The 25,423-nt window shown below is 44.4% G+C and overlaps 1 long non-coding RNA gene and 1 pseudogene across 1 annotated transcript in view; both read left to right on the forward strand.

Annotated features, from left to right (window-relative positions):
* The window catches only part of LOC148529158 (uncharacterized), a 156,755-nt gene extending 139,747 nt beyond the window's left edge, over window positions 1–17,008 (forward strand). Inside the window, exons 3-4 of the long non-coding RNA XR_015877842.1 lie at window positions 9,235–9,383; window positions 16,787–17,008. This is a non-coding gene — a long non-coding RNA (uncharacterized LOC148529158). The remainder of the gene's footprint in view (window positions 1–9,234; window positions 9,384–16,786) is intronic.
* On the forward strand, window positions 11,401–11,517 carry LOC148529159 (5S ribosomal RNA; annotated as a pseudogene).
* Window positions 17,009–25,423: the final 8,415 nt, after the last annotated feature.

Here is a 25,423-nt window from a genome sequence, read left to right on the forward strand (position 1 = left end):
AAATCTCCGAGTAACTTTCTCCAGTGTGCCAGGCGTGGGCGGCAAGGTCAGAGGCAACTTTGTATACTGTAGTTGCTATGTGGGTGTAATAAGCTTAAGAAAAGGAAAGGGTGTGGAGTTACCATAAGGAATGGAGAGTATTTGTTCTTTATGTTTAACCCTTTCTTCCGAGCTGTGCAATGATCTCATACTCAATATAGAAATAAACGCAATAATAATAGTAATAATAGAGATAATTATGTTAGAAGGAATCTAGCTCCTCTGTTTATGGCCATGATTTGCTGGCAGGAGGTCATTGAGCATGAATCTGACTTAATTCATTTAAAGGGGAGACTGTGGGCCTGATTCAGAGCCGGACGCTCTGACCAGAGCGCTTCTCTGAATCAGGGCCCTCCTCCCTCAACTTGGAGCGGCCTCATGGACGCTCGCATAGCTGTGGGTTACCACCCACAGCTATAGCGAGCGTCCATGATGATGGACCATCGCGACCATCGGGCTTGCGACGAGACCCTGCGGTAGGGTCTCGGTGACCGCAAGCCCTGGAGTGATTTTGGCTCTATCAGAGCCAAAATCACTCCCAATGACATCACTAGTGATGACAGTGGGGCCGGACTTAGACGGTAGGTGTTCCCATGGGAACGCCTCTGTCTGGCTGCCACGCCCCCGGCACGCCTACCAAAGGGGGCGTGCTGTCACCCACCATCGACAGCATGCCCCCTTTGGTGTGAGACCCATAACGACGGCTCCGTCGTGCACATGCGCAATTCGGCACCATCGACCCGCTTGCGAGCGTCCTGCGCTCACGAGCGGGTCTGATTGACCTCCTGTGTTTCATGTGGTGTTTGTTTTAATAAAACTTAACAGTGCAAAAGGTCACACTCTTCCATGTCCTTGGTGGAATACTTGTACATGCAAGGTGAATAATAAGATTTATAATGAAATCAAACTTATTTAGTGTAACATTGATGTCATAATCACTGACCTTGTTAGATTTTGATATACCCCAATCTTAAATTGCCACCTAAATCTAGATGCAGGTGTCTACTGAACGGCTGCACCTGTGGTTGGTTAATGACCTACAACCAAACAATAATTAACTACATTTAATAATGCTATTTTATAAATCCTTATCATTAATCATGGTATCCCTTATAGCAGGGCCTGGGTCATAAACTTGTGACTGTTACTGTGCAACTTTGTCTGCCAACCAGATTGGCTAAGCAGAATACTTTCTTGTGCCTTTGTGACTTTAGTTATACAAATGTCTGAATGATTTTTGTCTGTTCATTGAAATTCAGTATTTACAGTTGGTTTTTAGATCAACTTAATAAGGCTAAACATTTCAGTAACTAATTATTTATTTTTTGTAAGCCACTGCTTCACATGTTCTATCAGTCAATATCTTTTGTCCCCTGTTCTGTACCCCTGTGTGAGGAGTTAACAATCTTGGGTTAATGTGTGTGACCTGGAGAGAGGAAGAGTGGTTTCCTAGAGGAAAGGGAAGCTGCCAGATGATTTACTAGTCACCCAATAAAACTCTCTCATAACCTGGTGTGTTGCTATCTTTGTAGTAGCAGTCAGTGGCAATTGCACCTCCTTGTGTGTATCAGTAAAGTTGCTTTCTATGTAAAGTCTGCAGAGACATTAGGGCAGAGCTGTACAACAGAGCAGTTTGCCAGTATACATTTTTGTATAAGCATCATTAATTACATTGTTTCAATCGTTTTTAGACAATTGCAATTCACGTTGGTGCATCCATAATCTCTCATGCAACACAGAGTAAAAAAAATAATGATGAGTCAGACTCATGTACAAGTAGAGGACCCCCAATTCTTATGTTCAAAGCACATGCTTTCAACACAATTTATTGTGCTGATATCCTCTCTTGGGTGTCCATGCTAAATAGAAACGAAAGATATCACAGTGAAATTTCCCACAAAGCAAATTTCTAGTGGAATAATTTTCAAGTTACGCTTTTGTTTTGTGTAATAGGAAAATAGAAGTGCATCAAAGATGTTCTTTTTACAATCACGATTTTCTTACACCGTTCTCAGGTGCTCTCGATATTTAGTCAAAGCCACCTGAAAATGTATCTAATTTCTAATGTGGTACATTCTAAAATACTGCTTGTTGGGTGGTTTTATAGTAGTTTGGTCTTTAGTAAAGCTAGTGGTTTGAAAACCATCAATAACAGAGTGCCAAATATCTTAGAAAACTACCCTATAGAAACTTTGTCTCAATAGAAATGTGCATAGTTTGGGTGGATCTGGGAGTCGTCCTTCCTTGATTATCTTAATAGCCTCCTCGCTGGTCTTTCCCTAATCAGAGTTCAGCCAGGGCCGTCAAGAGCATTGAATTGACGGCCCGGGTATATGGAGGGGGCTTGGCCAAATTAAGTAGGCGTGTCCACACCCCTCCCAATTAATTTTCTTTTAGTCCATTGTGCAGCGCCGCAAACAATGTGCAACGCCACTTTGCGGCACTGGGAAGGCTGGCAGATTTGTTCCTTGTGGGCAGTTCCAGGGGGGCAGGTGATTAGTGCGATCAGCCACCCCATGCAGCAGCCTCCCTGAACCCTCCGCAGCCCATCACAGAGCAGCGTGAGCTGGGCTTGATACAGAGACTGCTCCCACTGAGCAGCAGCAGTACCCTCTATCTCCCTGCCAAATGTGCTACTGAACCGTGCCCTCGCCGGGCCCTTCCTGCTGGCGCAGGCCCTGGTAAGTAGTACCCGCTCCCCCCTTCCTCTAGATGCCCCTGCTTTCAGTCCTACAATTTATTTTGAATGCAGCTGCTAGGCTGATTTTCCTCACAAAGCATTCTTCTTCTGGTTCCTACAATGGCTGCCTCTATCTGATGGAACCCAATATAAAATACTTTTGCTAACATAAAAGACCATAAGCAACACTACACTAACATACTTCTCTGCTTATGTCAGAATATCTCCCAGCTTGACCCCTCCACTTTACACGTGATCTGTGCCTCTCATCCACACGCAGTACCTGCTGCAATTCACTGTTACAGGACTTTTTTTGTGCTGTACCCACTCGTGTGCATGGGATAGCAATTCACAAAGACTTTTAGCTACCAAACATTCAGTAAAATCTCCATTCTTCAGGCAAGCTTACCAAATTCCTGATACATACACATCCCTCCATAGACTGTGCTATCCAACTAACTCCCCTCTACACAGTCGACGTATAAGTTTCCATATGTTTTTTTTCTACACTCGCACAATCCGCTGACCCGAGGCCAACATTGCTGTGTAGAAGGATCATACAGCCCAGTAAGAACCTCTGCAATCTGGCTGGACCGATACATAATATGTTGCACATATCCTCTTGTACCAAATTTCTATTTGTAAGATTGTGAGCAGGTCCTCCTAATCTCTCTGTCTTATTACCCAGTCTCGATTTATTATGGTTTTGTTCCCAATTGTAAGCGCAACAGAACATACTGTCACTATATAAATAACTGGTGATAGATAAATAACCTTTTGGGAAATTGGCATGTTTTGTCTTATCTCTTTTATAGGCAATAGTTAAGGAAATAACATCTAAGCATATTTCTTAACAACTACATGAACTGCATCTTATCAGATACTTGGGGGCTGATTCAGTTGTTTGAGAGAATTAGCTCTTGTCTAAAGTCGCCGGGGGCTAATTCAATTTGTGCAATGTCCGCATCCTAGCTTCCTAATACACAGGATTAGTCGCATTAAGTGGCTTCTCCCATACTAAGTGCCCGGCATGCTGCAGTTAAGCTGTGCCCGACACTCGCATCCAGCCCCAAAGCCCTACTATATGCAGATTTCTGCTGACAATCAGGAGGGTGTGAGCAGAAATCTGCGATAAGTGCAGCCTCATGGCTGGTCACACAAAACAGTTGAATAGCTCCCGGTCACTTTAGATGGGAGCTACACTACACAGAAGCAAATAAATCTCCCCCTTGGTGTACCGCTATTGATTGTATCAGTAACACCATACCTTCTAATATTGTGCAGTATGTTTTGTACAGCTGGAGTAGTTTTATCGAAACATTATAAAAATTGGTAGAAGTGCCAGTCTGAGACAGCCTGTAAGTTGTAACCATCAATTCTCTGATTATTTGCATCATCACTTATTTATTTATATCTTTAAAGTCAGTAGACCAAAGCAGGCGAGTGACCAAATTAATCTAATAATATGAAAAATAAATTAAATGCCTCCTGACAATTCTTTCCTGTATTAATTGTTAGTCATGCCCTTATCCAGGGCTGCCATCAGAAATTGCAGTCTCCGCACAGATGAAACAGACAGGCCCCCCTCCGACCCCGAGTATGCACCTGTGTTTACCTGTTGTCTTTTGGTTCAGTAATGTGGCATTGAACATGGTCTTTCTTCTAATTGTCCATTCGACTTCTGATCAGCATCCACCAGCAACGGGGAGCAGAGTCAAAGTGACAGTCAAGGAACAGTCAGGGAGACCCGGGGAGTAGAATCACGGTGAGTCGGGAGGGGGGGCTATAATAGGAGATGGACGAGGCGGTCACCAGAATGAAGCTGAGATGAAAAAAAGCACTTGCAGCACCTGTTAATAATGAGTTGCATCCATGGAACGCCTAGTGGATTGGAAGACCACCTAATGTTGTATTGCATGGCGATGTGTTGTGTTTAGTGGTATAGAAGTAGATAAGTTATTATAAAACAGTGAATCATTAGACAGCATTTGTGTTTGATTATTAGTATTTCTGGCTTTATGTCCCTTGCACCTCCAGTGATCATTTCCCCATTCCTGTATGAGAGGTACCAGTTGTTAGTGATCCTATCAGCAGACATCCTCCGCTCCATTGCCCACAGCCCCATCATAGTGTGGACTAGTCTGTTCCTCACTCCCCTGCCCAATCAATAACCTGTCCCCACTCTCAGGATACCCATCCTTATTAGATTACATCAGTCCGCCTCCTCCGTTCGACACCTCATCCAAGGACCACAGCAGTCCTTGAATGAGCAACGAGGAAGAGAGGATCCAGCCCAAGCTCACCAAAGCGCACAGCCTTCACCCTCCTATGAGAAGTAGGGGCCCAGTACATACCCCCCCATGCACACAACCTGCGTGCCTCCATCTAAATCTTCCTATTCTGCATCTGCTATTTGTGAAATTGGCCCGCAGTGCCAATGATCCCTTTAGCAAACTCCTTCATTCTCTCAAGCAGACATCTGCCTGTGAAGACAAAGCAGTTCACAGGTGGGATCATTGGCATTGCGGGCCCCCCTGTGATCCTGGGCCCGGTACATTAGTACTAGCTGTACCCCTCTAATGTCGGCCATGCCCTTATCTGATATTTGAAAAGACACCATTAAATGTAGAAATGGCAGGTTCCATTTAAATCTCTGGCAGTTTTTTAAACTTAATTAGGAATATTTACCAAATTATTGATTTTAAGTTGAACAGTCTCCTTGGAACCCATCTTGGTGCTTTTTATGGGCAAAGCTGGAACATTACTATGAAGTAGCAGTGAGATTCTGTCCTGCTTGTTTTCCATGAGCCTTGGGCTTTTCTCACATAAATTACATTTTATTTTACTCATCTCTGTCCTTACAATTTACAGTCATAGGTGAATTTAATTTCAGACGATATGAGCCACAATAAAGCTGGTCACACACCAGACCAACTTCCTCCAACCATCCAACTAGTTGGTTGGAATGAAAATCCAGTCATGTATGGGAGCAAAGGACAATCAGCAATTTGCTCCCAAACACCAGAAAACACAAAAAAGGTCATTCTGGGAAGTTGGTTAAATCTGTTTGATTTAAACATCTTGTTTGAACAACAGCTTCCGTCTGTTTACCTGTGTTTGGGAGAAAATTACTGATTGTCAGTTGCTCCCATACATTACCGAATTTTCATTCTAACCAACCAACTATTTGGATGGTTGGAGGAAAGTTGGTCTGGTGTATGGCAACCTTAAGAGCAAGTGGTCTTAAACTGCACACTTTGTTATAATAATTAACTTAAATGCAAACATTTAATAGAAATGGACTGTGAAACATTACAAATGTAGCTTCTACTTGTTTTAAAGTACAGCCAGAGCTACTGTATTTTTTTTAACATTAACTAATCCCAATTTAATCAACTTTTGATAAGACAGATCAGTTGATGCAAAAATAATATCCAAGTTTTAACCATAATTAATCCAGACAAATTTTTTTATTGTGGTGATAGTGGGCCTGATTCACTACGGATTACGGACGCGGGTCTGTTGCGTAAAATATGCAAATTAATGCCATCGCACAGTCAGCATAGAGACGCTCACTACCCCTATCTCACATCCGTAATACCTTGCAGTCCTGTGTATATATCGAGTAACATCAGCCCATCACGCACAATTACAACAGGTCTGACCTTACTCAGAAATTGCTAACCCCATCGCAATCAGTGAGTACACAAGCTGCATATGCCATCACAGTGGCTAATTTATGCACACCCATGCACTGGCGTTCAAACAGACTGGCAGATCTGCGTTTTTAAAACCACTCCCCCGTCACCACCACCAAACGCTAACGTCCAGTCACTCATTCTGCGATTACTTTTTTGCTGCATGTGTGATGGCAGAGCTATTGCAATGCTAACTCATGCACACACCATCGGCCGATCTGCGTACGCTGTTGCAGTTGCGATCCGTAATGAATCAGGCTCAGTGTTCCATCTACGGGACATATGTATTTGGCTATATTATAGGAAGACTAGAGGTACAACACATCCAACTCATATGGGTCTATTTAATAAACTAAAAACCTATTTTCTCCAGCATTTATGTGGAGAAAGCTCAACATTTTGTTATCTCTGTTTAATTAGTTCAAATGTGTGGGCAAATAACAGATTTCTATGGCTTTACATTTCTCCTTTCTTATCCAGCAGCCCCCATAGATTTTAAAGGGGGAATGGTACTTAAGGAATGATACTGAAATAGATGAGAGAACCAAAGCATCTGTCATCTTTTCTGACAAACATAACTCCATCTCTAGATGGCGTTTTGTGTCTTTTTGCCTACTGAAATGGAGAAAAGCAGGGAAGGGGCGTTATACGCTCACGCGGCCAGCTCTCTGCTCCACCAGCTGGCTCTCACAAATAAAATGGCCTGCAGATTGTAAAAAGTGCCAATATTTTGGCGATTTAGCTTCAAGATTTAAAATGCCAACTTCTTTTTTTTTTTTCCGCACAACAAGGTTGGATTTGCCTTAAACAAATATTAATTAAAATGGCACTTTAAATCTTGCGGCTAAATTGCAGAGACATCAGCACATTCTACAACCTGCAGGCTATTACAATTGGCCCTGCATTCGCTTCAACCTCTCTAATGCTGCAAAGCGTTTTCCCTTTTGTGATAACTCCTGTAGTTAGAGGCTTCTAATCACTGTAATGTGCATTGGAAACTGGCCTACTGGCTTGAAATGTGAGTATAAAATCCTTAATTGCTGTCTGCATGTCAGTATTAATGATCAAAAAAACTTCCAAGATTTGTAAAAAAATGTATGCACTGCAGTGTCCTCACCTACAGAAAGTCAGAATGCATTGTGGGCAAGTGTCAATGATACCAGATATAATATTTTAAAATGGGCTTCTTAGGAAGTCGAGGAGTTCTTTCTGTACTTGTAGTGCTGAGAATCACTACTCTGATATCTGGACACCATGTCCTAGGCTTCCACTAGCCGTTACACTGGAATCACCAGTCACTTATTGTGCTTATAGCAGCAATCTATCTTTTAGGCCAAGCCAGGCCAAGTGGAGGGTGATAACTAAATGAGTTCACCCAGATAACAATGAAGGTTGCAGTAATTCTTGGCACCACAACAAGTGTATAGATAACAAGAAATCCTAAGTTTCTTCCAGGCAAACGTTAGTACCATCCATTGGGGAAAGTTGGGTGTATACAGTGTGTTCCCTGCCAAGTGGTGATTACAAGCACAAATGCGCTTTGTTTTCCACAAATGTGGAACATCGAGATATAATTCTGCATGACGGGACCAATTACATGGGAGTAGAGAAGGAGAGCGACCATTTAAGGAGGTGTTAGCCTTACCTTCTACAGCGGGTCAGAGGTGCGAGTAACCCATCTGCGTTCCTATACCTTTAAGTAGGAAGTGTTTTGCATCTTCCATTTGTATTTTTTCTTGAAAGCAAATTTCTAGGCACTCAACTGATTTCACAAATGTGACACGTTATATACGCAGGAATTGCTTACATTCAAAAATGTGTGACTATCCCAAACATTTCAGGAGAGTAGGAGAGTGTTCTGTAATGGTGTGAGGAGATAATATTTTACTTTTTAATGGAGCTGCCAAGTATTGTCAAAGACTCAGCAGTATATTAACAGATTGTTTAGATCTGCAAATTTTGAATTTAGGATATTTTGGTACTACACTACATGAGAAATTGTGGGGCACAATATAAATGATAGACAGGACCCACCTCCTCTCCAAAATTCTTCCAAATGCTTCAAATTAACCCACATGCATTCAGATTCCACATATATTCCAAAACTTCCCACATGGCATTCAAACCTTTTCACATGCCCTTTACTCCTACCCACATGCCCTTTACATGCCAGTAAAACCGCACAGAATGCCCCCAAAACCTACCATCAATTCACATACACTGCCCATTTATCTGCCTTCATTCTTCCTGTCTTGCTCTTACCTTTCCTATTTTGATACAGCACTTCCCAAAAACTGATCATCTGGGAGCACACATCATTGTGATGGCATGCACACCATGCTTGCTGTTTCCTAGTGATTGGGAGCCACTGCATTGCCAGATGAAAGCAAATAAAAAAAAAAAAAGAGGTCAATTTGTGGGGACTGGGGTAGGCAAGTCATGGTGGTCCCCTATTCAGTCCAGGCCCCTTCCCCTGATGGTGGCCAAAAATAAAGTTACAGAATTGTTTACAACTCTAATAAAGAATAATGCACCTGGCAGTGCTAGTTACACAGTTTAAAGCAGGATAAGACATGCATTAAAATCACACAGTAGAGGTTGTAAAGTTTATACCATTTTAAATGCTTGGATGGCATAGTTGAACATAAACCTATATACCTTAAAAAGTGAGTAATTAGTCTTTTATGCTGCCTCATATCAGATCTATATTTTAGCCTTTGTTAAACTCTCTCTCATTGTTGGTTGCACTGTGTTGTATATTCTGAGAGCAAATAAAACAGTATAATACTAAAAATCCATTGATATATATTTTAACAGGCAAATCCCGATTGGTATATAATGATGTCAACAGTGCAGTCTGTATAAGTCGCTGACTCTGGATGTGGGACAGAGATTCACAATAACATGGTAACTGGAATGAGCAACGTTTGAATAATTGGCATAATAAGTTGGAAGATCAGTGTAAGGTAAGTCAGTACATTTCACTACTTTTTACATATACATCTTTATGTTGTGTCCCTCATTTCTAGTTTTATCTGAAATGTTAAAACTATAATTTAATCCAATAGTACAGTGGTTTTCAAACTCTGTCCTCAGGACCCCATACAGTTCACGTTTTCCAGGTCACCCAGCAAGTGCACAGGTGTATTCATTACTCACTGACACATTTTAAAAGATCCACAGGTGAAGCTAATTATTTCACTTGTAATTCAGTGAGGAGACCTGGAAAACATGACCTGTTTCGGGTCCCGAGGACCGAGTTTGAGAACCTGTGCAATAGGAAAAGACCTTTCCAAATATTCAGGGATGTGTAAAAGTTCCCATATGATGACAAAATATTAGTTGTTGATGAGTATCAGCCTTTATGAGCACAAAATTACTTTTCTCTTTCATCCACTAGGGGACACTGGAGGTGCTTACGCTGGGGGTATAGAGGCGTGGATAACTGGAGCCGGCACTTTAATTAATTTAGAAGTGTGAAGTTCCTCCCCCTCTATGCCCCATCAGCCCTCAGTTTAGAAAATGTGCCTACTAGGAGCTGGTCACAATTTGCTGTGCTCCAGCAACACACATATTTTATTTATTTAGGTTATTTTATTTTTTTGCATCTTTTTAACACTTTTAGGTACCCTTCGCCACCTCTTTAAAAGTGGGGTCCGGGTACCTGGCGCCCTATCCTTATAGAAGGCAGGAAGGAGTGCACAGCGCTTATACTAAAAGCACTGACAGCTCCTTACCACCAAAGCACATTCTCAACAAGGAAGAAGAGAAGTGCTGAATGCTGCAGAGAGACTCCATCGGGGACCACGCGGTGAGTAACCACCTGCGCATCCCCCGGCTCCCGCACCCGCCGCTGTCCAGCGTTCTTACAGAACTTAGTGTGCTGGGCAGCTAATGCAGACGGCTCCCTGCTCTGCTGACTAAGTGCGCTCTCCCTCCTCCCGCTGTTAAGGCGCTGAACCCCACTCTTACAGTGGCGCAGGGCTGCTAATGCAGAGTCTCCTTATCTCCGCTCTATTACAAGGTGCGGAGCTGATGACTGAGCGCTACAGCGCGGCGGCACCCGGCTCTCCCTCTCCCTGCTATTACAGGAGGCGCGGGGCTGCCGACTAAGAGCACTATAGCGCGGCACCCAGCTCTCCCTCCCCCTGCTATTACAGGAGGCGCGGGGCTGCTGACTTAAGAGCGCTACAGCGCGGCACCCGGCTCTCCCTCCCCTTGCTATTACAGGAGGCACGGGGCTGCTGACTAAGAGCGCTACAGCGCGGCACCCGGCTCTCCCTCCCACTGCTATTACAGGAGGCGCGGGGCTGCTGACTAAGAGCGCTATAGCGCGGCACCCGGCTCTCCCTCCCACTGCTATTACAGGAGACTAAAGCGCTATCTCTCTCTCCCCGCTGATTAAGTGGCCTGGGGCAGCTAATTAAGTGCGCTACCGCGCGGCTGCGCCTGCTCTCCCTATCCCCGCTGTACATGTGGTGAGGCATGCAAGGTTAATGGCCAGACATCTTGTATAGCCCTTTAGGGCATAAAGAAGGGGCAGAGCTTAAAGGCAGCGCGGGTCTCTCTCCTCTACGCGGCTCTGGCTGTATAACAGCGGGGCTGTCGTTCTCTCATACACAGCAGCTCATACTGCATCTCCATTACAAGACGATTGCAGTGTAAGAGACACAGAAGGCTGGACTCCTCTGCTGCCATTCCTCTGCTGCAGGACAAGTACATCTCCTGATTACATCCTGGTAGAGAGGCTGTAAGTAACTGAGGTGTAAGTGCAGGGGAGTCTGATCTGTGGGAGGGGGGTTTCTCCTCCTCTGTGTCCCACAGCCTTCTTGTTTTTTATCTTGTCTGTGTCTTTTCTGTTCTATGCTGTGTTTCTCTGGGTTACTGTGTGTACCATATCCAACAGAACCAAGGCTTCTCTAAAGCTGTTTGTCTGTTCCAAGTGTAACAACAAACAGACCAAGCCACATGCCACGGGGTACAGCCTACGGCCACACCACCCTGAACACTCCCGATCTCGTCTGATCTCGGAAGCTAAGCAGGGTCAGACCTGGTTAGTACTTGGATGGGACCGCCTGGGAATACCAGGTGCTGTACGTTATGTGATGCTAACACAATGGATCCACAGATGGCGATTACTAACTCTCCTACACCGCCATGGGCCACTGACGTGGTAGGAGTTATGTCAGACTTAGCAAAGTTGGCTGAGGCGCGCAGGTCTTGACCTCCCTGGATAGCTGGGTTAACCAAATCTCCAGACACCCTGGGTCAGGTAAGGGGTGCAGCGGTGCCTGCACCCTTCACTTCCTACCAAAAAAAACCTGTCACAAAAGCGTACTCTAATGCCTGTTCTCCAGTCAGAAGAGTCGGTCAAAGAATTCCTCGATGCGCGCTACTTATAAGACAGCATCTGTTGAGCAATGCAGCCAGATAAGTGGTTCCAAATTCCACGTAGGTTTCCGTCTAGCTTCCCTTTTCCATCATTCATGATGGAGAAGTGGGAAACACCTCCTCCTATAGATGTCTGTTTCCCGTCTCTCTAAGAAAACAGCACTTCCGGTGTCTGTAGCTACTGTTTTAAAGGACCCTTCGGATCGTGGGTTGGAGACAACACTAAGATCTATATATACCGCAGCGGGAGCTCAACTTAGACCTACCCTTGTTACCGCCTGGGTTAAGGCTGTGGTGTGCTGGGCTGACAAGTCAGATTAGTGCTCGCATATCTGCATCTGCTATTTCAGGATCCCAGAAGACCTTACACTGGACCTTCGTTTGATTCTGTTTGAGCGCCTCATTCCTTTCGTGGTAGAGCCAGAAAGTTCCCATTCAACCGGAGGCGGCAGAGTTAAAGGTCGTCCTCACACGGTTCCATGTAGACCAGAGCCTAAACCAGTTGAGAAACAGGTGGCATGACGGTCTTCTGTCCCACCTGGGGTCTCCTGTGGTGGGAGCCCGCTTGCAAGAATTTCAACAGGTTTGGAACCAGACCTCTTCAGAACCGTGGATTCACAGTACCGAATAAACTTCGAAGCCCCCACCTCCACCTCGATTCTTCACTACGAATTCTACAGGAGGCTCTCAGGTCTCTAGTGGTGTCATCTGTGCTAGTTCCGATTCCGGAGCATTAGCAAGGTATGGGGTTTTTACTGAAACCTGTTTGTAGTGCTCAAACCGGATGGTTCGGTCAGACCCATACTAAGCCTTACGTCTTTAAACCTGTATCTGAAGATGTATCGTCCAAACTCATGTCAGTCATGATCGCTCTCCTTCTCCTTCGGTCATCAGGAGTGAACATTGTGAGCTTGAAACCAGGGGAGTTCCTATTATCCCTGGATATCAAGGATGCTTATCTCCTTGTTCCCATTTGGGAACCACACCAGGCTTTTCTGCATGTTGCCCTAATTAAGATCATTGCCAGTTTCAGACATTGCCGTTCGGGTTATCCTCGGCTCCCCGCATAATCCCTTATTTGGACGATCTGTTGCTCAAGGCTCCATCGGTATCTCTTTTATTAGATATGCCTTACTGACCTATCCCACTCTAACCCAACACGGTTGGATAGTCATCTTCAAGAAGTCAAATCTCAATCCGTACCAGAAACTTCTATTTCTGGGCATGATATTGGATACGGAATCACAGAGGATTTTTCTTCCAACAGACAAGGCCAGGGATATCCTGTTGTTAGTTCAGCTGGTCCTCAGAACAAGGAAGGTGTCAATGCTTCTTTGTCTGTGTCTCTTAGGAAGGATGGTAGCTGCCTTTGAGGCACTGAAGTTCGGACGGCTTTTCAGCTGGACTTGTTAGCACAGGGATCAGGGTCTCATCTGCTTCTACATCGACAGATCCGTCTGAGCCCGGTTACCAGAGTGGCCCTTTTCTGGTGGACGCTATCCACCAATTTTTTAGCGGGCCGGAAATTCGAAAAGTGGGAGACTGGATCATCGTAACACGGATGCCTGCCTCCGAGGATGGCAAGCAGTAGTCCTCGATTTCCACTTTCAGGGTAGATGGTCTCCTCTAGAACAGACGTGGCCCATAAATGTGTTGGAACTCAGAGCGATTTACAATGCTCTGATAGAGACAATAGAGTTTCTACAGGCTCGTCCTGTAAGAGTTGAGGCCGACAACGCGACGGCCGTCGCTTACATCAACCACCTATGAGGAACTTGGAGTCGCATGGCTATGCGAGATGTAACTCAGATCCTCCAGTTGGCTGAGAACCAGTCAGTAATCCTGTCGGCGGTATTAATTCTGGGTGTGAACAACTGGGAAGCAGATTACCTAAATCGACAGGATGTCCATCCCGGGGAATGGATGCTTCATCCATCGCGCTGATACGTCGATGGGGAGGTCCTCAGGTGGACCTCATGGCGTCATGACTGAATTGTCAGCTCCCGGTATACGTGTCTAAAACTCGAGATCCGCAAGCGGAAGCAGTAGACGCTCTGACAAGTCCGTGGATCTACGACTTCGTTTACCTTTTTCCTTCTATTCCGCTTCTTCCTCGTCTTCTACAAAGGATAAACAAGAGACAGCCTCTGTAATTCTCGTGGCTCCGATCTGGCTTCGGAGAAGTTGATTGTCGGACCTTCGGTCCCTATTGTCGAATGATCCGTGGCCCCTTCCTCAGCGCCTGGATCTTCTACAGCAGGGCCCCTTTTCATACACCCCAACTTAGCACAACTGCGTTTCGCGGGGTGGCTCTTAAAACCGATATCCTAGGATGCAGAGGCATACCAGACGCGGTTATTCCTACCATGATACGTGCCAGAACGCCAGTTTCGACTGTGCATTATCATCGCTTCTGGCGTGCTTATATCTCAAATGGTGTTCCAGTCGGTGTCTTCCGTCTAGGACTTTTCGTTCGTCTCGTTTCTGCTTTTCCTTCGGACAGGTCTGGATTCTGGCCTGGGAACCTTTAAAGGTGCAGATTTGTGCCCTTTCCATTTTCTTTCAAGGGAAATTGGCCCTCATTCCTGAGGTGCAGAAGTTTCTTCTAGGGGTCTTGCGTGTGCAGCCCCCTTTTGTACCTCCAATAGCTCCCTGGGATCTAAACTTGGCGCTTCTGTTTCTTTAGTCGACCATGTTTGAACCTTTGGAGGAAGTTGATCTTAAGCACCAGGATTGAAAGACTGTCCTCCTCCTGACTCTCGCTTCGGCTAGTAGATTTTCAGATTTGGGTGCTCTGTCTTATAGCCACCTAGGGTGGAACTCCGGACGGTACCGCCTTCCTTACCAGGGTTGTGTCGGCTTTTCATTTCAACCAGTCTCTTGTGGTACAGTCGTCGGTGAAGGACTCTTGTGGTTCTTCTACCTTGGATATGGTTAGGGCTTTCCGCATCTATGTTGCCAGGACAGCGTCCCTTCGTAGTCTGAGTCGCTTTTTTGTACTCTATGTTGTTGTTCGGAGGGGTTGGCCAGCGTCTAAGCAGATTTTGGCATGTTGCATTCGGCTGACTATTCATCAGCCTTATGTTAGTGCTGACCGTGGGCCTCCTTCATCCATTTTGGCTCATTCCACACATTCTGTGGGTGAGTCATGGGCGGCCGGTAGAGGAGCCTCCACGTCACAATTGTGCCGTGCGGCCATTTGGTCTTCAGTTCTCACGTTCATCAAGTTTTACAAATTTGGTACGTTTGCTGCTTCGGCATTCCGTTTTGGCCGTCTAGTTCTGCAGGCGCCGCAGAGAGCTCCCGCCCATTGGGAAAACTTTGGGACGTCCCCAGCGTAAGCACCTCCAGTGTCCCCTAGTGTCCCCGGTAAATCCTTTTCTCTGATTCCACAGGGGACACTGGACGCCCACCTCTGCGCTCTTTGCCTGCCTGTTCGGCTTGTTCCGTATGTTGTATGATTCAGTTATTGTGTGTTCTTTACTCCTTTTTATTACTCAGCTCGTTCTCCATCTCCTCTCGATCTTCCATTTTCTAAACTGAGGGCTGATGGGGCCTAGAGGGGGAGGAGCTTCACACTTCTAAATTAATTAAAGTGCCGGCTCCAGTTATCCACGCCTCTATACCCCCAGCGTAAGCACCTCCAGTGTCCCATGTGGAATCAGAGAAAAGGATTTACCAGTAGGTACCAAAATCCCATTTTCACTATGGGGTCTATTAATGTAGCAGTGAAAAGGCCTTTATCAGTGATAACAGGGCTTTTCACTGCTCCTCCTTATTCATAGAAGGGGTCACCGTGGAGAAATCTCAGATTTCCCCAGCGGTGCCCCTGATTAGTATACACATCGCTTCTCCACACACTAGTATGGGGAGAGCGATTCATAGAAGCATGGAAAGCTCAGCTTTACGTTTCACTTCTAAAAATGTATTCTCCATTTCAGGACATTATAGACAGCCTCCTGAGTGGAGAAGAGCAGGGAGGACAGCTGCTTCCCTGCCTTCTCCCCACCCCCTTCCCTGACACTGGCCAGGGAGAAAATGTCCCCTGCTCCCTGAGTGTTACAGGGACGTTCCCGGAGAGTATAATAGTGAAGTCGCCCAGCGTATGCCGGGTCCCTTCAGACTGTTACCCCCATAGCCAGCAACTCAGCCTCACCCCGCCACAGCCCTGCCCTTTGTATTGCTTAATGAAGTGACTATACTCCTTGCTGCCCTAAGACTCCGTCAGCCCCCCCAGAACAGCCGGTGTAATTCCTTTGCTCAGCTCCCCTCCCCCCTGTCCCTGTTCTGCCAGCGCATGCACACTAGAGATCCTGAATTCAACATTGCAGTCTTCAAGAACCACAGCTAAAGACTGGATTGCCGTTGCCCTGGATTTTGCATCGCTTCGCCAGAAAGGTAAGTATATATGAACTGCTACTTAACTCCGCTATATATCGCATCGCACCGATGCGATATATAGTGAAAAGTAACAATTCATACCGCAAGATCTACATGAATAGACCCCCATGTTCTTCAATTGGCTTTGTGAACAGAAAGTCTGGTGTACAAAGCAAAATAAAGTGCTTTCTCCACAAATTATCACCTTGAAATCGCTCTAGTATCTGATACCTTGAGCACGTGCTTGTAAGATATAAACATATTAGTTTTGAGTTTAGTGGTTCATTTTCATTTAAGTTCATACAAATGATGCCAAAGTTGGACATTACCACGGTAAGTCATAGTAGTCAGACTTTCTGTAACTCAAGCCCATCACAGTAGCTTCATGCCTCTGTGTATACATCATTTTGTAACTGTTTGCACTTCATGAAATCTTACCCTACATAATGTTGGACTGAATGATGTACGAGTATATAGAAGAAGCTGAAGATGTGCAGGTTTGGGGTGTGTGTTGTCTAATATTTATTTTTCCCGTGACTGCGTCATTAGACTAATGGGTATTGCAGAGTTTGATCCATTGCCATTCTTTTCTTTCTAGGCGTGAACTATTATCTCACCGCTCCCAGCACGTTTTCTCTGTCACAGTGCATCTCCTGATGCAAGTAGAATCTCTGTTTCCACCCGTTCTCTTCTGGCCTGTCCAGACAGGAGAGGACAGGAAAAGTATTGCCGTTCTCTGAGGTATTTGGTGTGCTGTCATTAAATGTAGGAAGCATAGGTAGTATGAGATCGTAGGTTGCATTTTGAGGTGTGTCATTAATAGGGCATCTTTTTTTATATAAATATTTTTTTTTAATCCATTAAAATTCCTCACATTCCAATCTCATGTACCGAAGTTATTGCAGTTAACTCATTCAAAACTTCAGGTAGAAATGGCATTACAATGTGGTATTGCTTGGTACTGCATTTGTGCTATAACATCATCATTATTATAAACCAGATTAAAAATAGTCATATTTAGTAAGAGCCATTAACCTGAAAGCACCTTAATTTTCTTTACATGAGGTTTTTAGGTAGGTTAGTGAATAAATGATAAAGAGGTATATTAATTATTTCTACATAAAATCTGAAATATTTTATACAGCACTTTCCCCCCCATCATTTGTTTCATGTACACTTGTTTCTGTACAGTATATTGTATTTAGGGGGCATGATAAAAAGAAAGTGTATGCTGTTCCTCATTTCAATACACATCCTGGCTGACCATCAATCAATGAAAGTTGCATGCAGTAATATTTAGTTTCATAACCATGCAGATGATTACACAGTTACTGCTGGTACAGTCCCAAGAACAGGCATCAGTGGTAATGTTTCTTAATGGATAAGTAATATTATTATTAAGAAAGCATTTATACAAAACACCTAAAGCTGAGCATTTCAGTTCTCTAATAAATGACGAGAATTATACAGACTGTACATATTATTTTAGGCTGTACAGAAATATAACACTGACAAAAATATAACACTACAAGTAAGAATGGGTCCTTTGTGCAGCCAGTTCCAACTTCCTGTTTGGTATCATTACCCAATCCATTTTATGAACTTTATTTGCTTTATTATAATTAGTTTACTTCTATAGCTCCAACATATTCCGCAGATTTGTTTAACCAATTTTATTCAACTTTAGTGGCTTGAATACTTGTATAATTAACTGTGAAAGATATCTTTATCTTTGTCATTAGTAACATCACTAGTCATCAAATATAATTCTATTTTTCACTATGGAGTCTAATTTATGGCATACTGCAGACAGTACATCAAGGAGTAACAATAGGAATTCTATTTCAAATACCTTTATATACTACTTACACAATACATACAGTTTCTCTGCTCCATTCTAGGCTTGCAGAGGCTATGTGGGCACAGCTCTCCCCTCAGATATTGCACTACCCACCACACACTTATTTCTGTAGTAGGAAGGATGAGGGGAGCAGCATCTTCTCCTCAGGCAGGAAGCATGGTGCCGGGCTGAGACATAATGGGAGATTTCTCAAACTTTCTAAAGAGGACAAGTTAAGGTGTTGCCCAAAGCAACCAATCAGATTCTTACTATCATTTTATAGTATGTACTAGATAAATAAAAGCCATAATCTGATTGGTTACCATGGGCAACACCTCCATCTGTCATCTTTACAAATTTGGTAAATCTGCCCAAATCACAGTATGTCCCCAACATGAGGTCCAGCAGCATCACAATGAAGAACTTGATAGCTGCTGCTACATCATGTCATCAACCAGTGCTCGGTATGGGGATAATAAGGATACTGAATAAGTGTCACTATGTCATTCGTTTAATGTGTTAGGCACCCTAAGCAACATCCAAGGTTTGCCTAATGCCTTGTCTACTCTACCGGAACATCCGGGAGGCTCCCGAAAGTCAGGTGTCGCTTCCGAACGCCCGGGAGGGTGAACAAGTCTCCAGGATTGGTTGCTACTGCTTTTCTCTGAATTGCATCATTGTGGCCCCGTCCCCCGCTTAACAATGTAGGTAATCGTGGCATTGTGTAGTGGGGGGTGGCGCCACGATGACATGATCGTGCCATCACGCCCTCCGCCAACTTTGCTGTGGAGAGGGCAATCATTAATTGGCGTATATGGCCTAATGGTAGCACTGGCCTTGACCCCATGCTGTACTCTGGGCCTGATTCAGAGCCGCTCGTAAGCGGCCGCTCGTTCGCTCCGAGCGATGTTCGCACATCTGCACATGCGTATGGGTCGTAATGCGCATGTGCCAACCAGTCAGTGCGGTCGGAAATCGTGTGTTCGCAAAATAGCGAGTGCCTGCTAATTTGAGTGACAGGATGAGGCGTTTGTGGGTGGTAACAGGGGAAGGTGCTTGAAAACAGGGAGTGGAGATCCGAACGCAGGCGTGCCAAACGGTCAAAATGGGCGTTTTAAGGGTGTGCATAATTAACAAAGCAGCGTCATCGACCACGTCACTTGGTTGTCTCTTAGCCTGAGCTGTTCGCATGATTGCGGTAGGAAAATCCAACCACAAGCACTGCGAGCAGTTCAGACGCCTTTCGATGTACTCGATTAATCTAATAAATAGTGGAGATGACGTATGATGCGAACGGCCAGGGGGCGTTTTTACAAAATAGCGAGCGCATATTTCGTTCGCTCGCTCAGACATAGAGACGTCAACAGACCGCAAACAGCGAGCGCTCTATTTAAATATCCGGCCCCTTTTTCTGAACGAGCGAGCGCAAATAGCGTCCGGCTCTGAATCGGGCCCTCTGTCACAGGATTTTTTCAAACAGTTGTATGACTGTGAGAGAACACACTTTAAACCCCTCTCATCCCATACCCTACCTCATCCTTCTTTGCCATCCCACTGACCTGGTTTGCTTACATTATAGGGATCTTTATGAATATGGCCTCCAAAAGTATCAACCTGGATTAGTTTCATACTAGCAACTCTTTTATTATCATGAGTTTCAGTAGATTTATCTTAAAGATTTCTCATTAATCATATGAAATGCTGGGAGCCATTCATATCTGGATACGTGAGCCAACTTCATAAATGCTAGAGTGTTACATATGGTCACTACAGTAGGTTCCGTTCACAGCCAGACTGAACAATAAGGTTGTGATACAAAACTGTCGACACCTGAATGTCGTCATGGATGTTATGTTGGCGTGTGCAATGTCGATATACAGTAGCATTTTTAGCTGAGCCCTAACAGTAAAATGAACTATTGATATTCACAATGTCGACATTATGACCATGATGACAGTTTGAATGTCGACATGCTGCATACCCTGCACTACAATTGCTATTTGTCTTCTACAACCTAGGCTCCCAAGCCGTGGTACAGTATGTATACCCCTAGGGATGTGTCAGATGTGTTCAAGAAGGACATCAGTCTGTTAAATAGAACTCAAAATAAAAATAAATCTTTTGAAAATTATAGTACATTGAAAAACTAACCAGTATTTGTATTTTTAAGCCATTTAAATGTATATGGTATGATTTTACTCTTGTAAGGGGGTACTTTGAATATATGCACACAATTTTGGGGTTATTTGGTATAAATACAAAAATGAGGGGGTACTTGGTATAAATGTTCACACTTTAAGGGGTATATATGCACATTTGGGTCTAGTTGTTATATATATTTACACATATATTGAGGGTTACTTGATATATATAGGCACACACATTTGGGGGTACTTGGTATAAGTATACCCACTCAGGGGTACTTGGCATGAATATATGCTCGTCCTCTGCTACAAAGGGGATACATTTATTGATCCTCAAAGTCTGACAACTTGCTATCTTATCCCCAGGGTTTATATATCGTCATCACTGGGCAGACCACTCAGAAAGTGAGTCCAGATTCCTATAGCTTGTAAACTTAACTTTGTGATTTCTACATAATGATGCTAACTACGCACTATAATTATGTAGCCATGTGAATTTATATACTTTCTGTATTAGTCTGTAATTATGTATCCTGTAGTCAGTTTTAACCCCTTGAAGGCGCTATTGTACCCTTTTAGTGCCTTATAAATAAAAGATAATAAAAAAAAAATTATTTTATGTTAATTTAAGTATAATACAGAACTTTAATCAAACTATGCAAATCAGGGGTATTCAAAAGTGACCCTCCAGCTGCTGTGGGACTACACATTGCAGCATACCCTTACAGCAAAACTGTGGCAGGGTATGCTGGGATGTATAGTCCCACAGCTAGAGGGCCACATGTTGAATGTCCCTGATGTAAATGTTGCCCAGAACCTTCAAGGGTTAATATTGCTTAGTCTTTGTCGTTATGGAATCTTTTCCTATTTATATCACTGATGTGTGACCCTGAGGAAATAGCAGACACAAATAGTAAGTATGATAGGAAGAACAGTGTTATCTATTAGTCATAGTTGTAATACATAGTATAACAACATGCTGTTATAGGCTCTACTCGCGTTCACCATGGACTTTAGAGGAGTAGGACCCCTTGCCCCGTATTCATTTCTACACTTTATACAGATATGTCCTCATACACCTATCTCTTTTGCGCCATCCCTTTTTCCTTAACTGTGCTATTTTTTTCTCAATTTTGCTACTTTTTCCTTCATGGTGCTACTATTACCTGAATTTTGCATCTCAATTGGCAAATCAGGCATAGGGTGAGATCAACTAAAGGAGAAAATCTGTTAAAGCCCCGGAAACTGAATTTTCGGGGATTTTACTGCATTTTCCATATGTACAAGGCATCGGAGGTGGGTAACGCCTTCTTCAGGTGGCATTACCCAATAGACGGCTATGGGCTTCTTTTAGAGGTATCTCCCCTGAGTGGGATCAAATCGGATCCCTCCCAGCAACCCCTGTTGCCTTCTGCACATGCGTAGAAGGACGCTCGAGGGACTTCTGGGTGTTAAGCCCGGAAGTCCCTCTATTTAGGGGCAACGCAAAGGACAGCTATTGCGATATTCTAGGTACATACAGCGGTAATCAACCATGGTATGTACCCGATGAGAGGCAGGATGTGTCGCATTTTGGATGCAATGCTTAGTACATCACACCCATAATGATTCATGGCATGGGTCACTCGTATCGGACCTTTCTTTTGCCTGTTTAGCCTGGATTGTGTTCTTTCATCAACTTTGCTACTTTTTCCTCATTTTTGAAACTTTGTTCTCTCATAGTGTACTAGATACTTAGGATTAGTGTTTTGGCGCAGATAAGTAGCAGAGTCCGTGGCGCACTATACAAATCGGTTTGGCGTGATTTGTGGACAGGTGTATGTGGGCACATCTGTATGGAGGCAATGTGTAGCCGTGCACATTGCAGTAGCATAGGGTGCCCCACCACTGCCAATATTCCTGCATACCCCTATGGGGTGTAAGGGAAAATTGGCGATTTAGAATGATGCAAAGTGCCGTCGTCTGTAATTTAATTACCCACTAAGGGGCAGATTTAATTAGCTGTGGGGCTTACTGCGGGCTTGTCGCTCCAGGCTTTACCGCCCGGAGCTGTTCAATTACAAGCCCATTTGCTTTCGCTGTAAACCTGCGCCTAATGTGTATTAACCCATAGCTTCCGGGCTAAGTGCCTGGAGCTATGGAGGTACCCTATGTGGAAAGCCCAAGAGGAAGCACTTAACACAGATTTTTCCTAGCAGCTCCTGAGGCTGCGAGAATAAAATCTGCATTTACAGAACCCTCTGGGGTTTACTGCATGGGGTAGCTGCAGTAAGTGAATGGCTCGGGGCAGAGCTGCAGCTGCACAGTAAGCCCTATGGCTAATTGAATTTGCATCTGCCTGGAAGATGATGGTCATTCAGTGTATATGAGCGACCATCATCTACAGATATCTATGCAGATCACTCGATCTGCAGATATATCTGCTGGGCATGTACCCACCTTTAGTGTCAGATGCTTTGGGAGGGCTACAAATAGGTATATTTTATTTAAACCTTCTATTCTGAGCACTAATGACTTACTGCCAGTGTTCAGAGGTAAACCTAGATCAGCTTGTTTGCACAATGATAGATGTCTAAACGACCAGCGGGCACGCGCATCGCTGGTCGTTTTAGACATTTTTGCAAACTATTTGCAAACTATTTCTGAACGATCGTTATCGTTCAATCATTCAACTTAATTGTCTAGTGGATAGGCACCTTAAGTTGGGAGAAGGTAGATGGGACAAAGGGTTAGCTTTGCACATCACTATATGATATAAAGGGATGGAGAGTGCATCTTTTTTAGAATGGTCTTTGAAAATGGCATCATTCCACACTCTAAAAAGTGCTGTAGTTCAAAACCAGCTGAGATCATGTTTCAACCTAGCCTTCTATTGGGGCATATTTTACACCTTTCCATTAAACTTCAGCAGAAAAACACATTTTGAAGTGTACTTTGTAATATATATATCTTTTAAACAGTGCTGCCCAATGTTGCTGATGTTGCGAAATACATCATGCTGAGGGGATGGGCAGCGCCAGGAATTACAGTGGGAAGCTCTGGGGGGCTGTAAGAGTTGCAGTGTGCAAGTCTGGAGCACCCAAAGGATACTCAAGTAGCACTGCAGCAGCGATTCTGGCTGCGCTAGCCAGATGTAGGGGACGTGGGTGAGTGACGGTGCCGTCCAAAAACCTAAACCTCTGTATTATGTTCTTGCTATCTGTTAAGCACCTTGAGACCTATTGAAGAAAAGTGCTATATTAATAAAATTATTATAAATATTATAGTCTTCTAATACGCTGCAGTCTTACAGCACCCTCAAGTGGCAATTCCTTGTTGTAGCACCTTGTGTTGGATTTGAAGCTCTGACACAGACAGCATTACTGATGATGATGATAGAATTTTTCTTTGTTGTTTTAAAAACAAACAAAACTATTATGGATATGCTTAATGCCAATAAAAGCTATATGCCAGCATTTTAGTATTGCTCGTTAGCTGAAACAGTGAAATCAATGTAATGAATTCACTTCTAACTTTAGTGTTTTCAGATGTGGGATCCTAAAATCCTGATCCTGACAGGCTCTTGGCTGTAAATATTATGCTTTTCTTTAACATTATTTTATTTCCCAATGTTCCCAACTTGTGCACAAATAATATTTTTACTAGACACTATATGCAAAGTCAGAGCCGTAACTAGACATTTTGGTGCCCTGTGCGGGAAAGAGCATCATCACATCCAGTAATAGGGAAACTATGGCTTGCCAGGAGATTTGAAACTACAAGTAACAGTCTAACCTATGTCAAGGTATATAGGGACCTAGTGTAAGCTGGGGAGGTGCTGGCTGCTTTATATAAGGCCACGCATACACTGACTATGCCTTCATGGCAGCAGGGATAATGGATTAGTATAGTCACAGAGATATAATTTCCAGTAGTACATTCCGGCTCATCTTCCCTACTAGCTTATCTTGTAATGACCACTCCCACCACTAATGCATACCTTTGTCTAATTACAGTACCTCCCACCACTAATGCAGACTCGTCTAATGACCCCCCCAGATCGGACCATAGTCTAATTATCCCACCACCCATAATGCAGACATGTCCAATAACCCCCCTACTCATAATGCAGACCTGGCTAAAGACCCTCCATCCGTAATGCAGACCCCTTTCTAATTACCCCCACCCTCATTGTAATGATCCCCCCCCTGCGCTCCCCTAATGCAGACTATAGTCTAATTACCCCAACCCCTAATGCAAACCTCTGCATTGGGGTTGAGGGTAATTCTGAACATTCCTAATGTGCCTAGTAATGACCCCCCCCCCTGTAACCTGCTATACAGACAGTCTCATTACCTCCTATCTCACTCATCCTGCTGACCAGCTGCTGAGCATGGGGGCTGCTCCCCGGCTGTGTTGGGGCATGTCAGAAAAGAAAGTCTGCAGCCGGGGAGAACGGCAGGCATCAGGCTGGATGTGGTCCTCCTGCTGCTGCAAACTGTAACTACGTACGTGCGGCTCAGGAAGAGGGGAGAGGCCAGAGGGGCAAGAGCAATGTAGCAGCCTGGATCCCACTGCTGCAGCACTGTCTCAGCTAGGCAGGGAAAGGCTCAGCTTACCACGGCACAGGGGAAGAAAGGGGATTGCTGCCTCTCGCGTCCAGCTGTCTGGGAGCATAGGGCTTTTCTCATGCTCCCGGCTGCTGCACTTTTTTCTCACAGAGGAGTGCAGGGGGAGGACTTTGCCGGGGGCCAGCACCGACAATGGCAAAAAAGTAGTCAGGTGCGCCGCTAGCGTAACATGCTAGCTCAACTTCACAGCGGGTGCCCAGCAGATGAAGATCGTGGCTGCGGTCGGTTCCGCCCCAGAGCATTCTGAGCTCTGTGCGGTTGCACCGGCCGCACCACCCTAGATACGGCCCTGTGCAAAGTAAAGATTTTAATTTATTGGACCATTTGTAATGAGAATGCTGGCTTAGGGTATTGTGCAAAAAAATCTTATTTACTTTTTTCCACTTCAAACTAATAGCTAATTGTAGAGCCTTCCAGTATTTTTCTTTGTCCCTAATATCCCTTTTACACTGATCTGAAAGTCCCGGGTTGATGCACATGATGCGCATCAACCTGGGATTTTGCCAGTGTAAATGAATCCACCCGGGTCCAGGGACCCGGGGATCCAACTAGGGTAGTTTGCAGGGTTGACCATAGGTCGTTGCCATGTCACCCTGCAGTGTAAACGGCGTGATCCAAGTCACAAAGACCCGGATCGTGCC

Source organism: Taudactylus pleione, unplaced genomic scaffold (genome assembly GCF_031769625.1).
Source record: "Taudactylus pleione unplaced genomic scaffold, aTauple2 ptg000086l, whole genome shotgun sequence".
Classification (NCBI taxonomy): domain Eukaryota; kingdom Metazoa; phylum Chordata; class Amphibia; order Anura; family Myobatrachidae; genus Taudactylus; species Taudactylus pleione.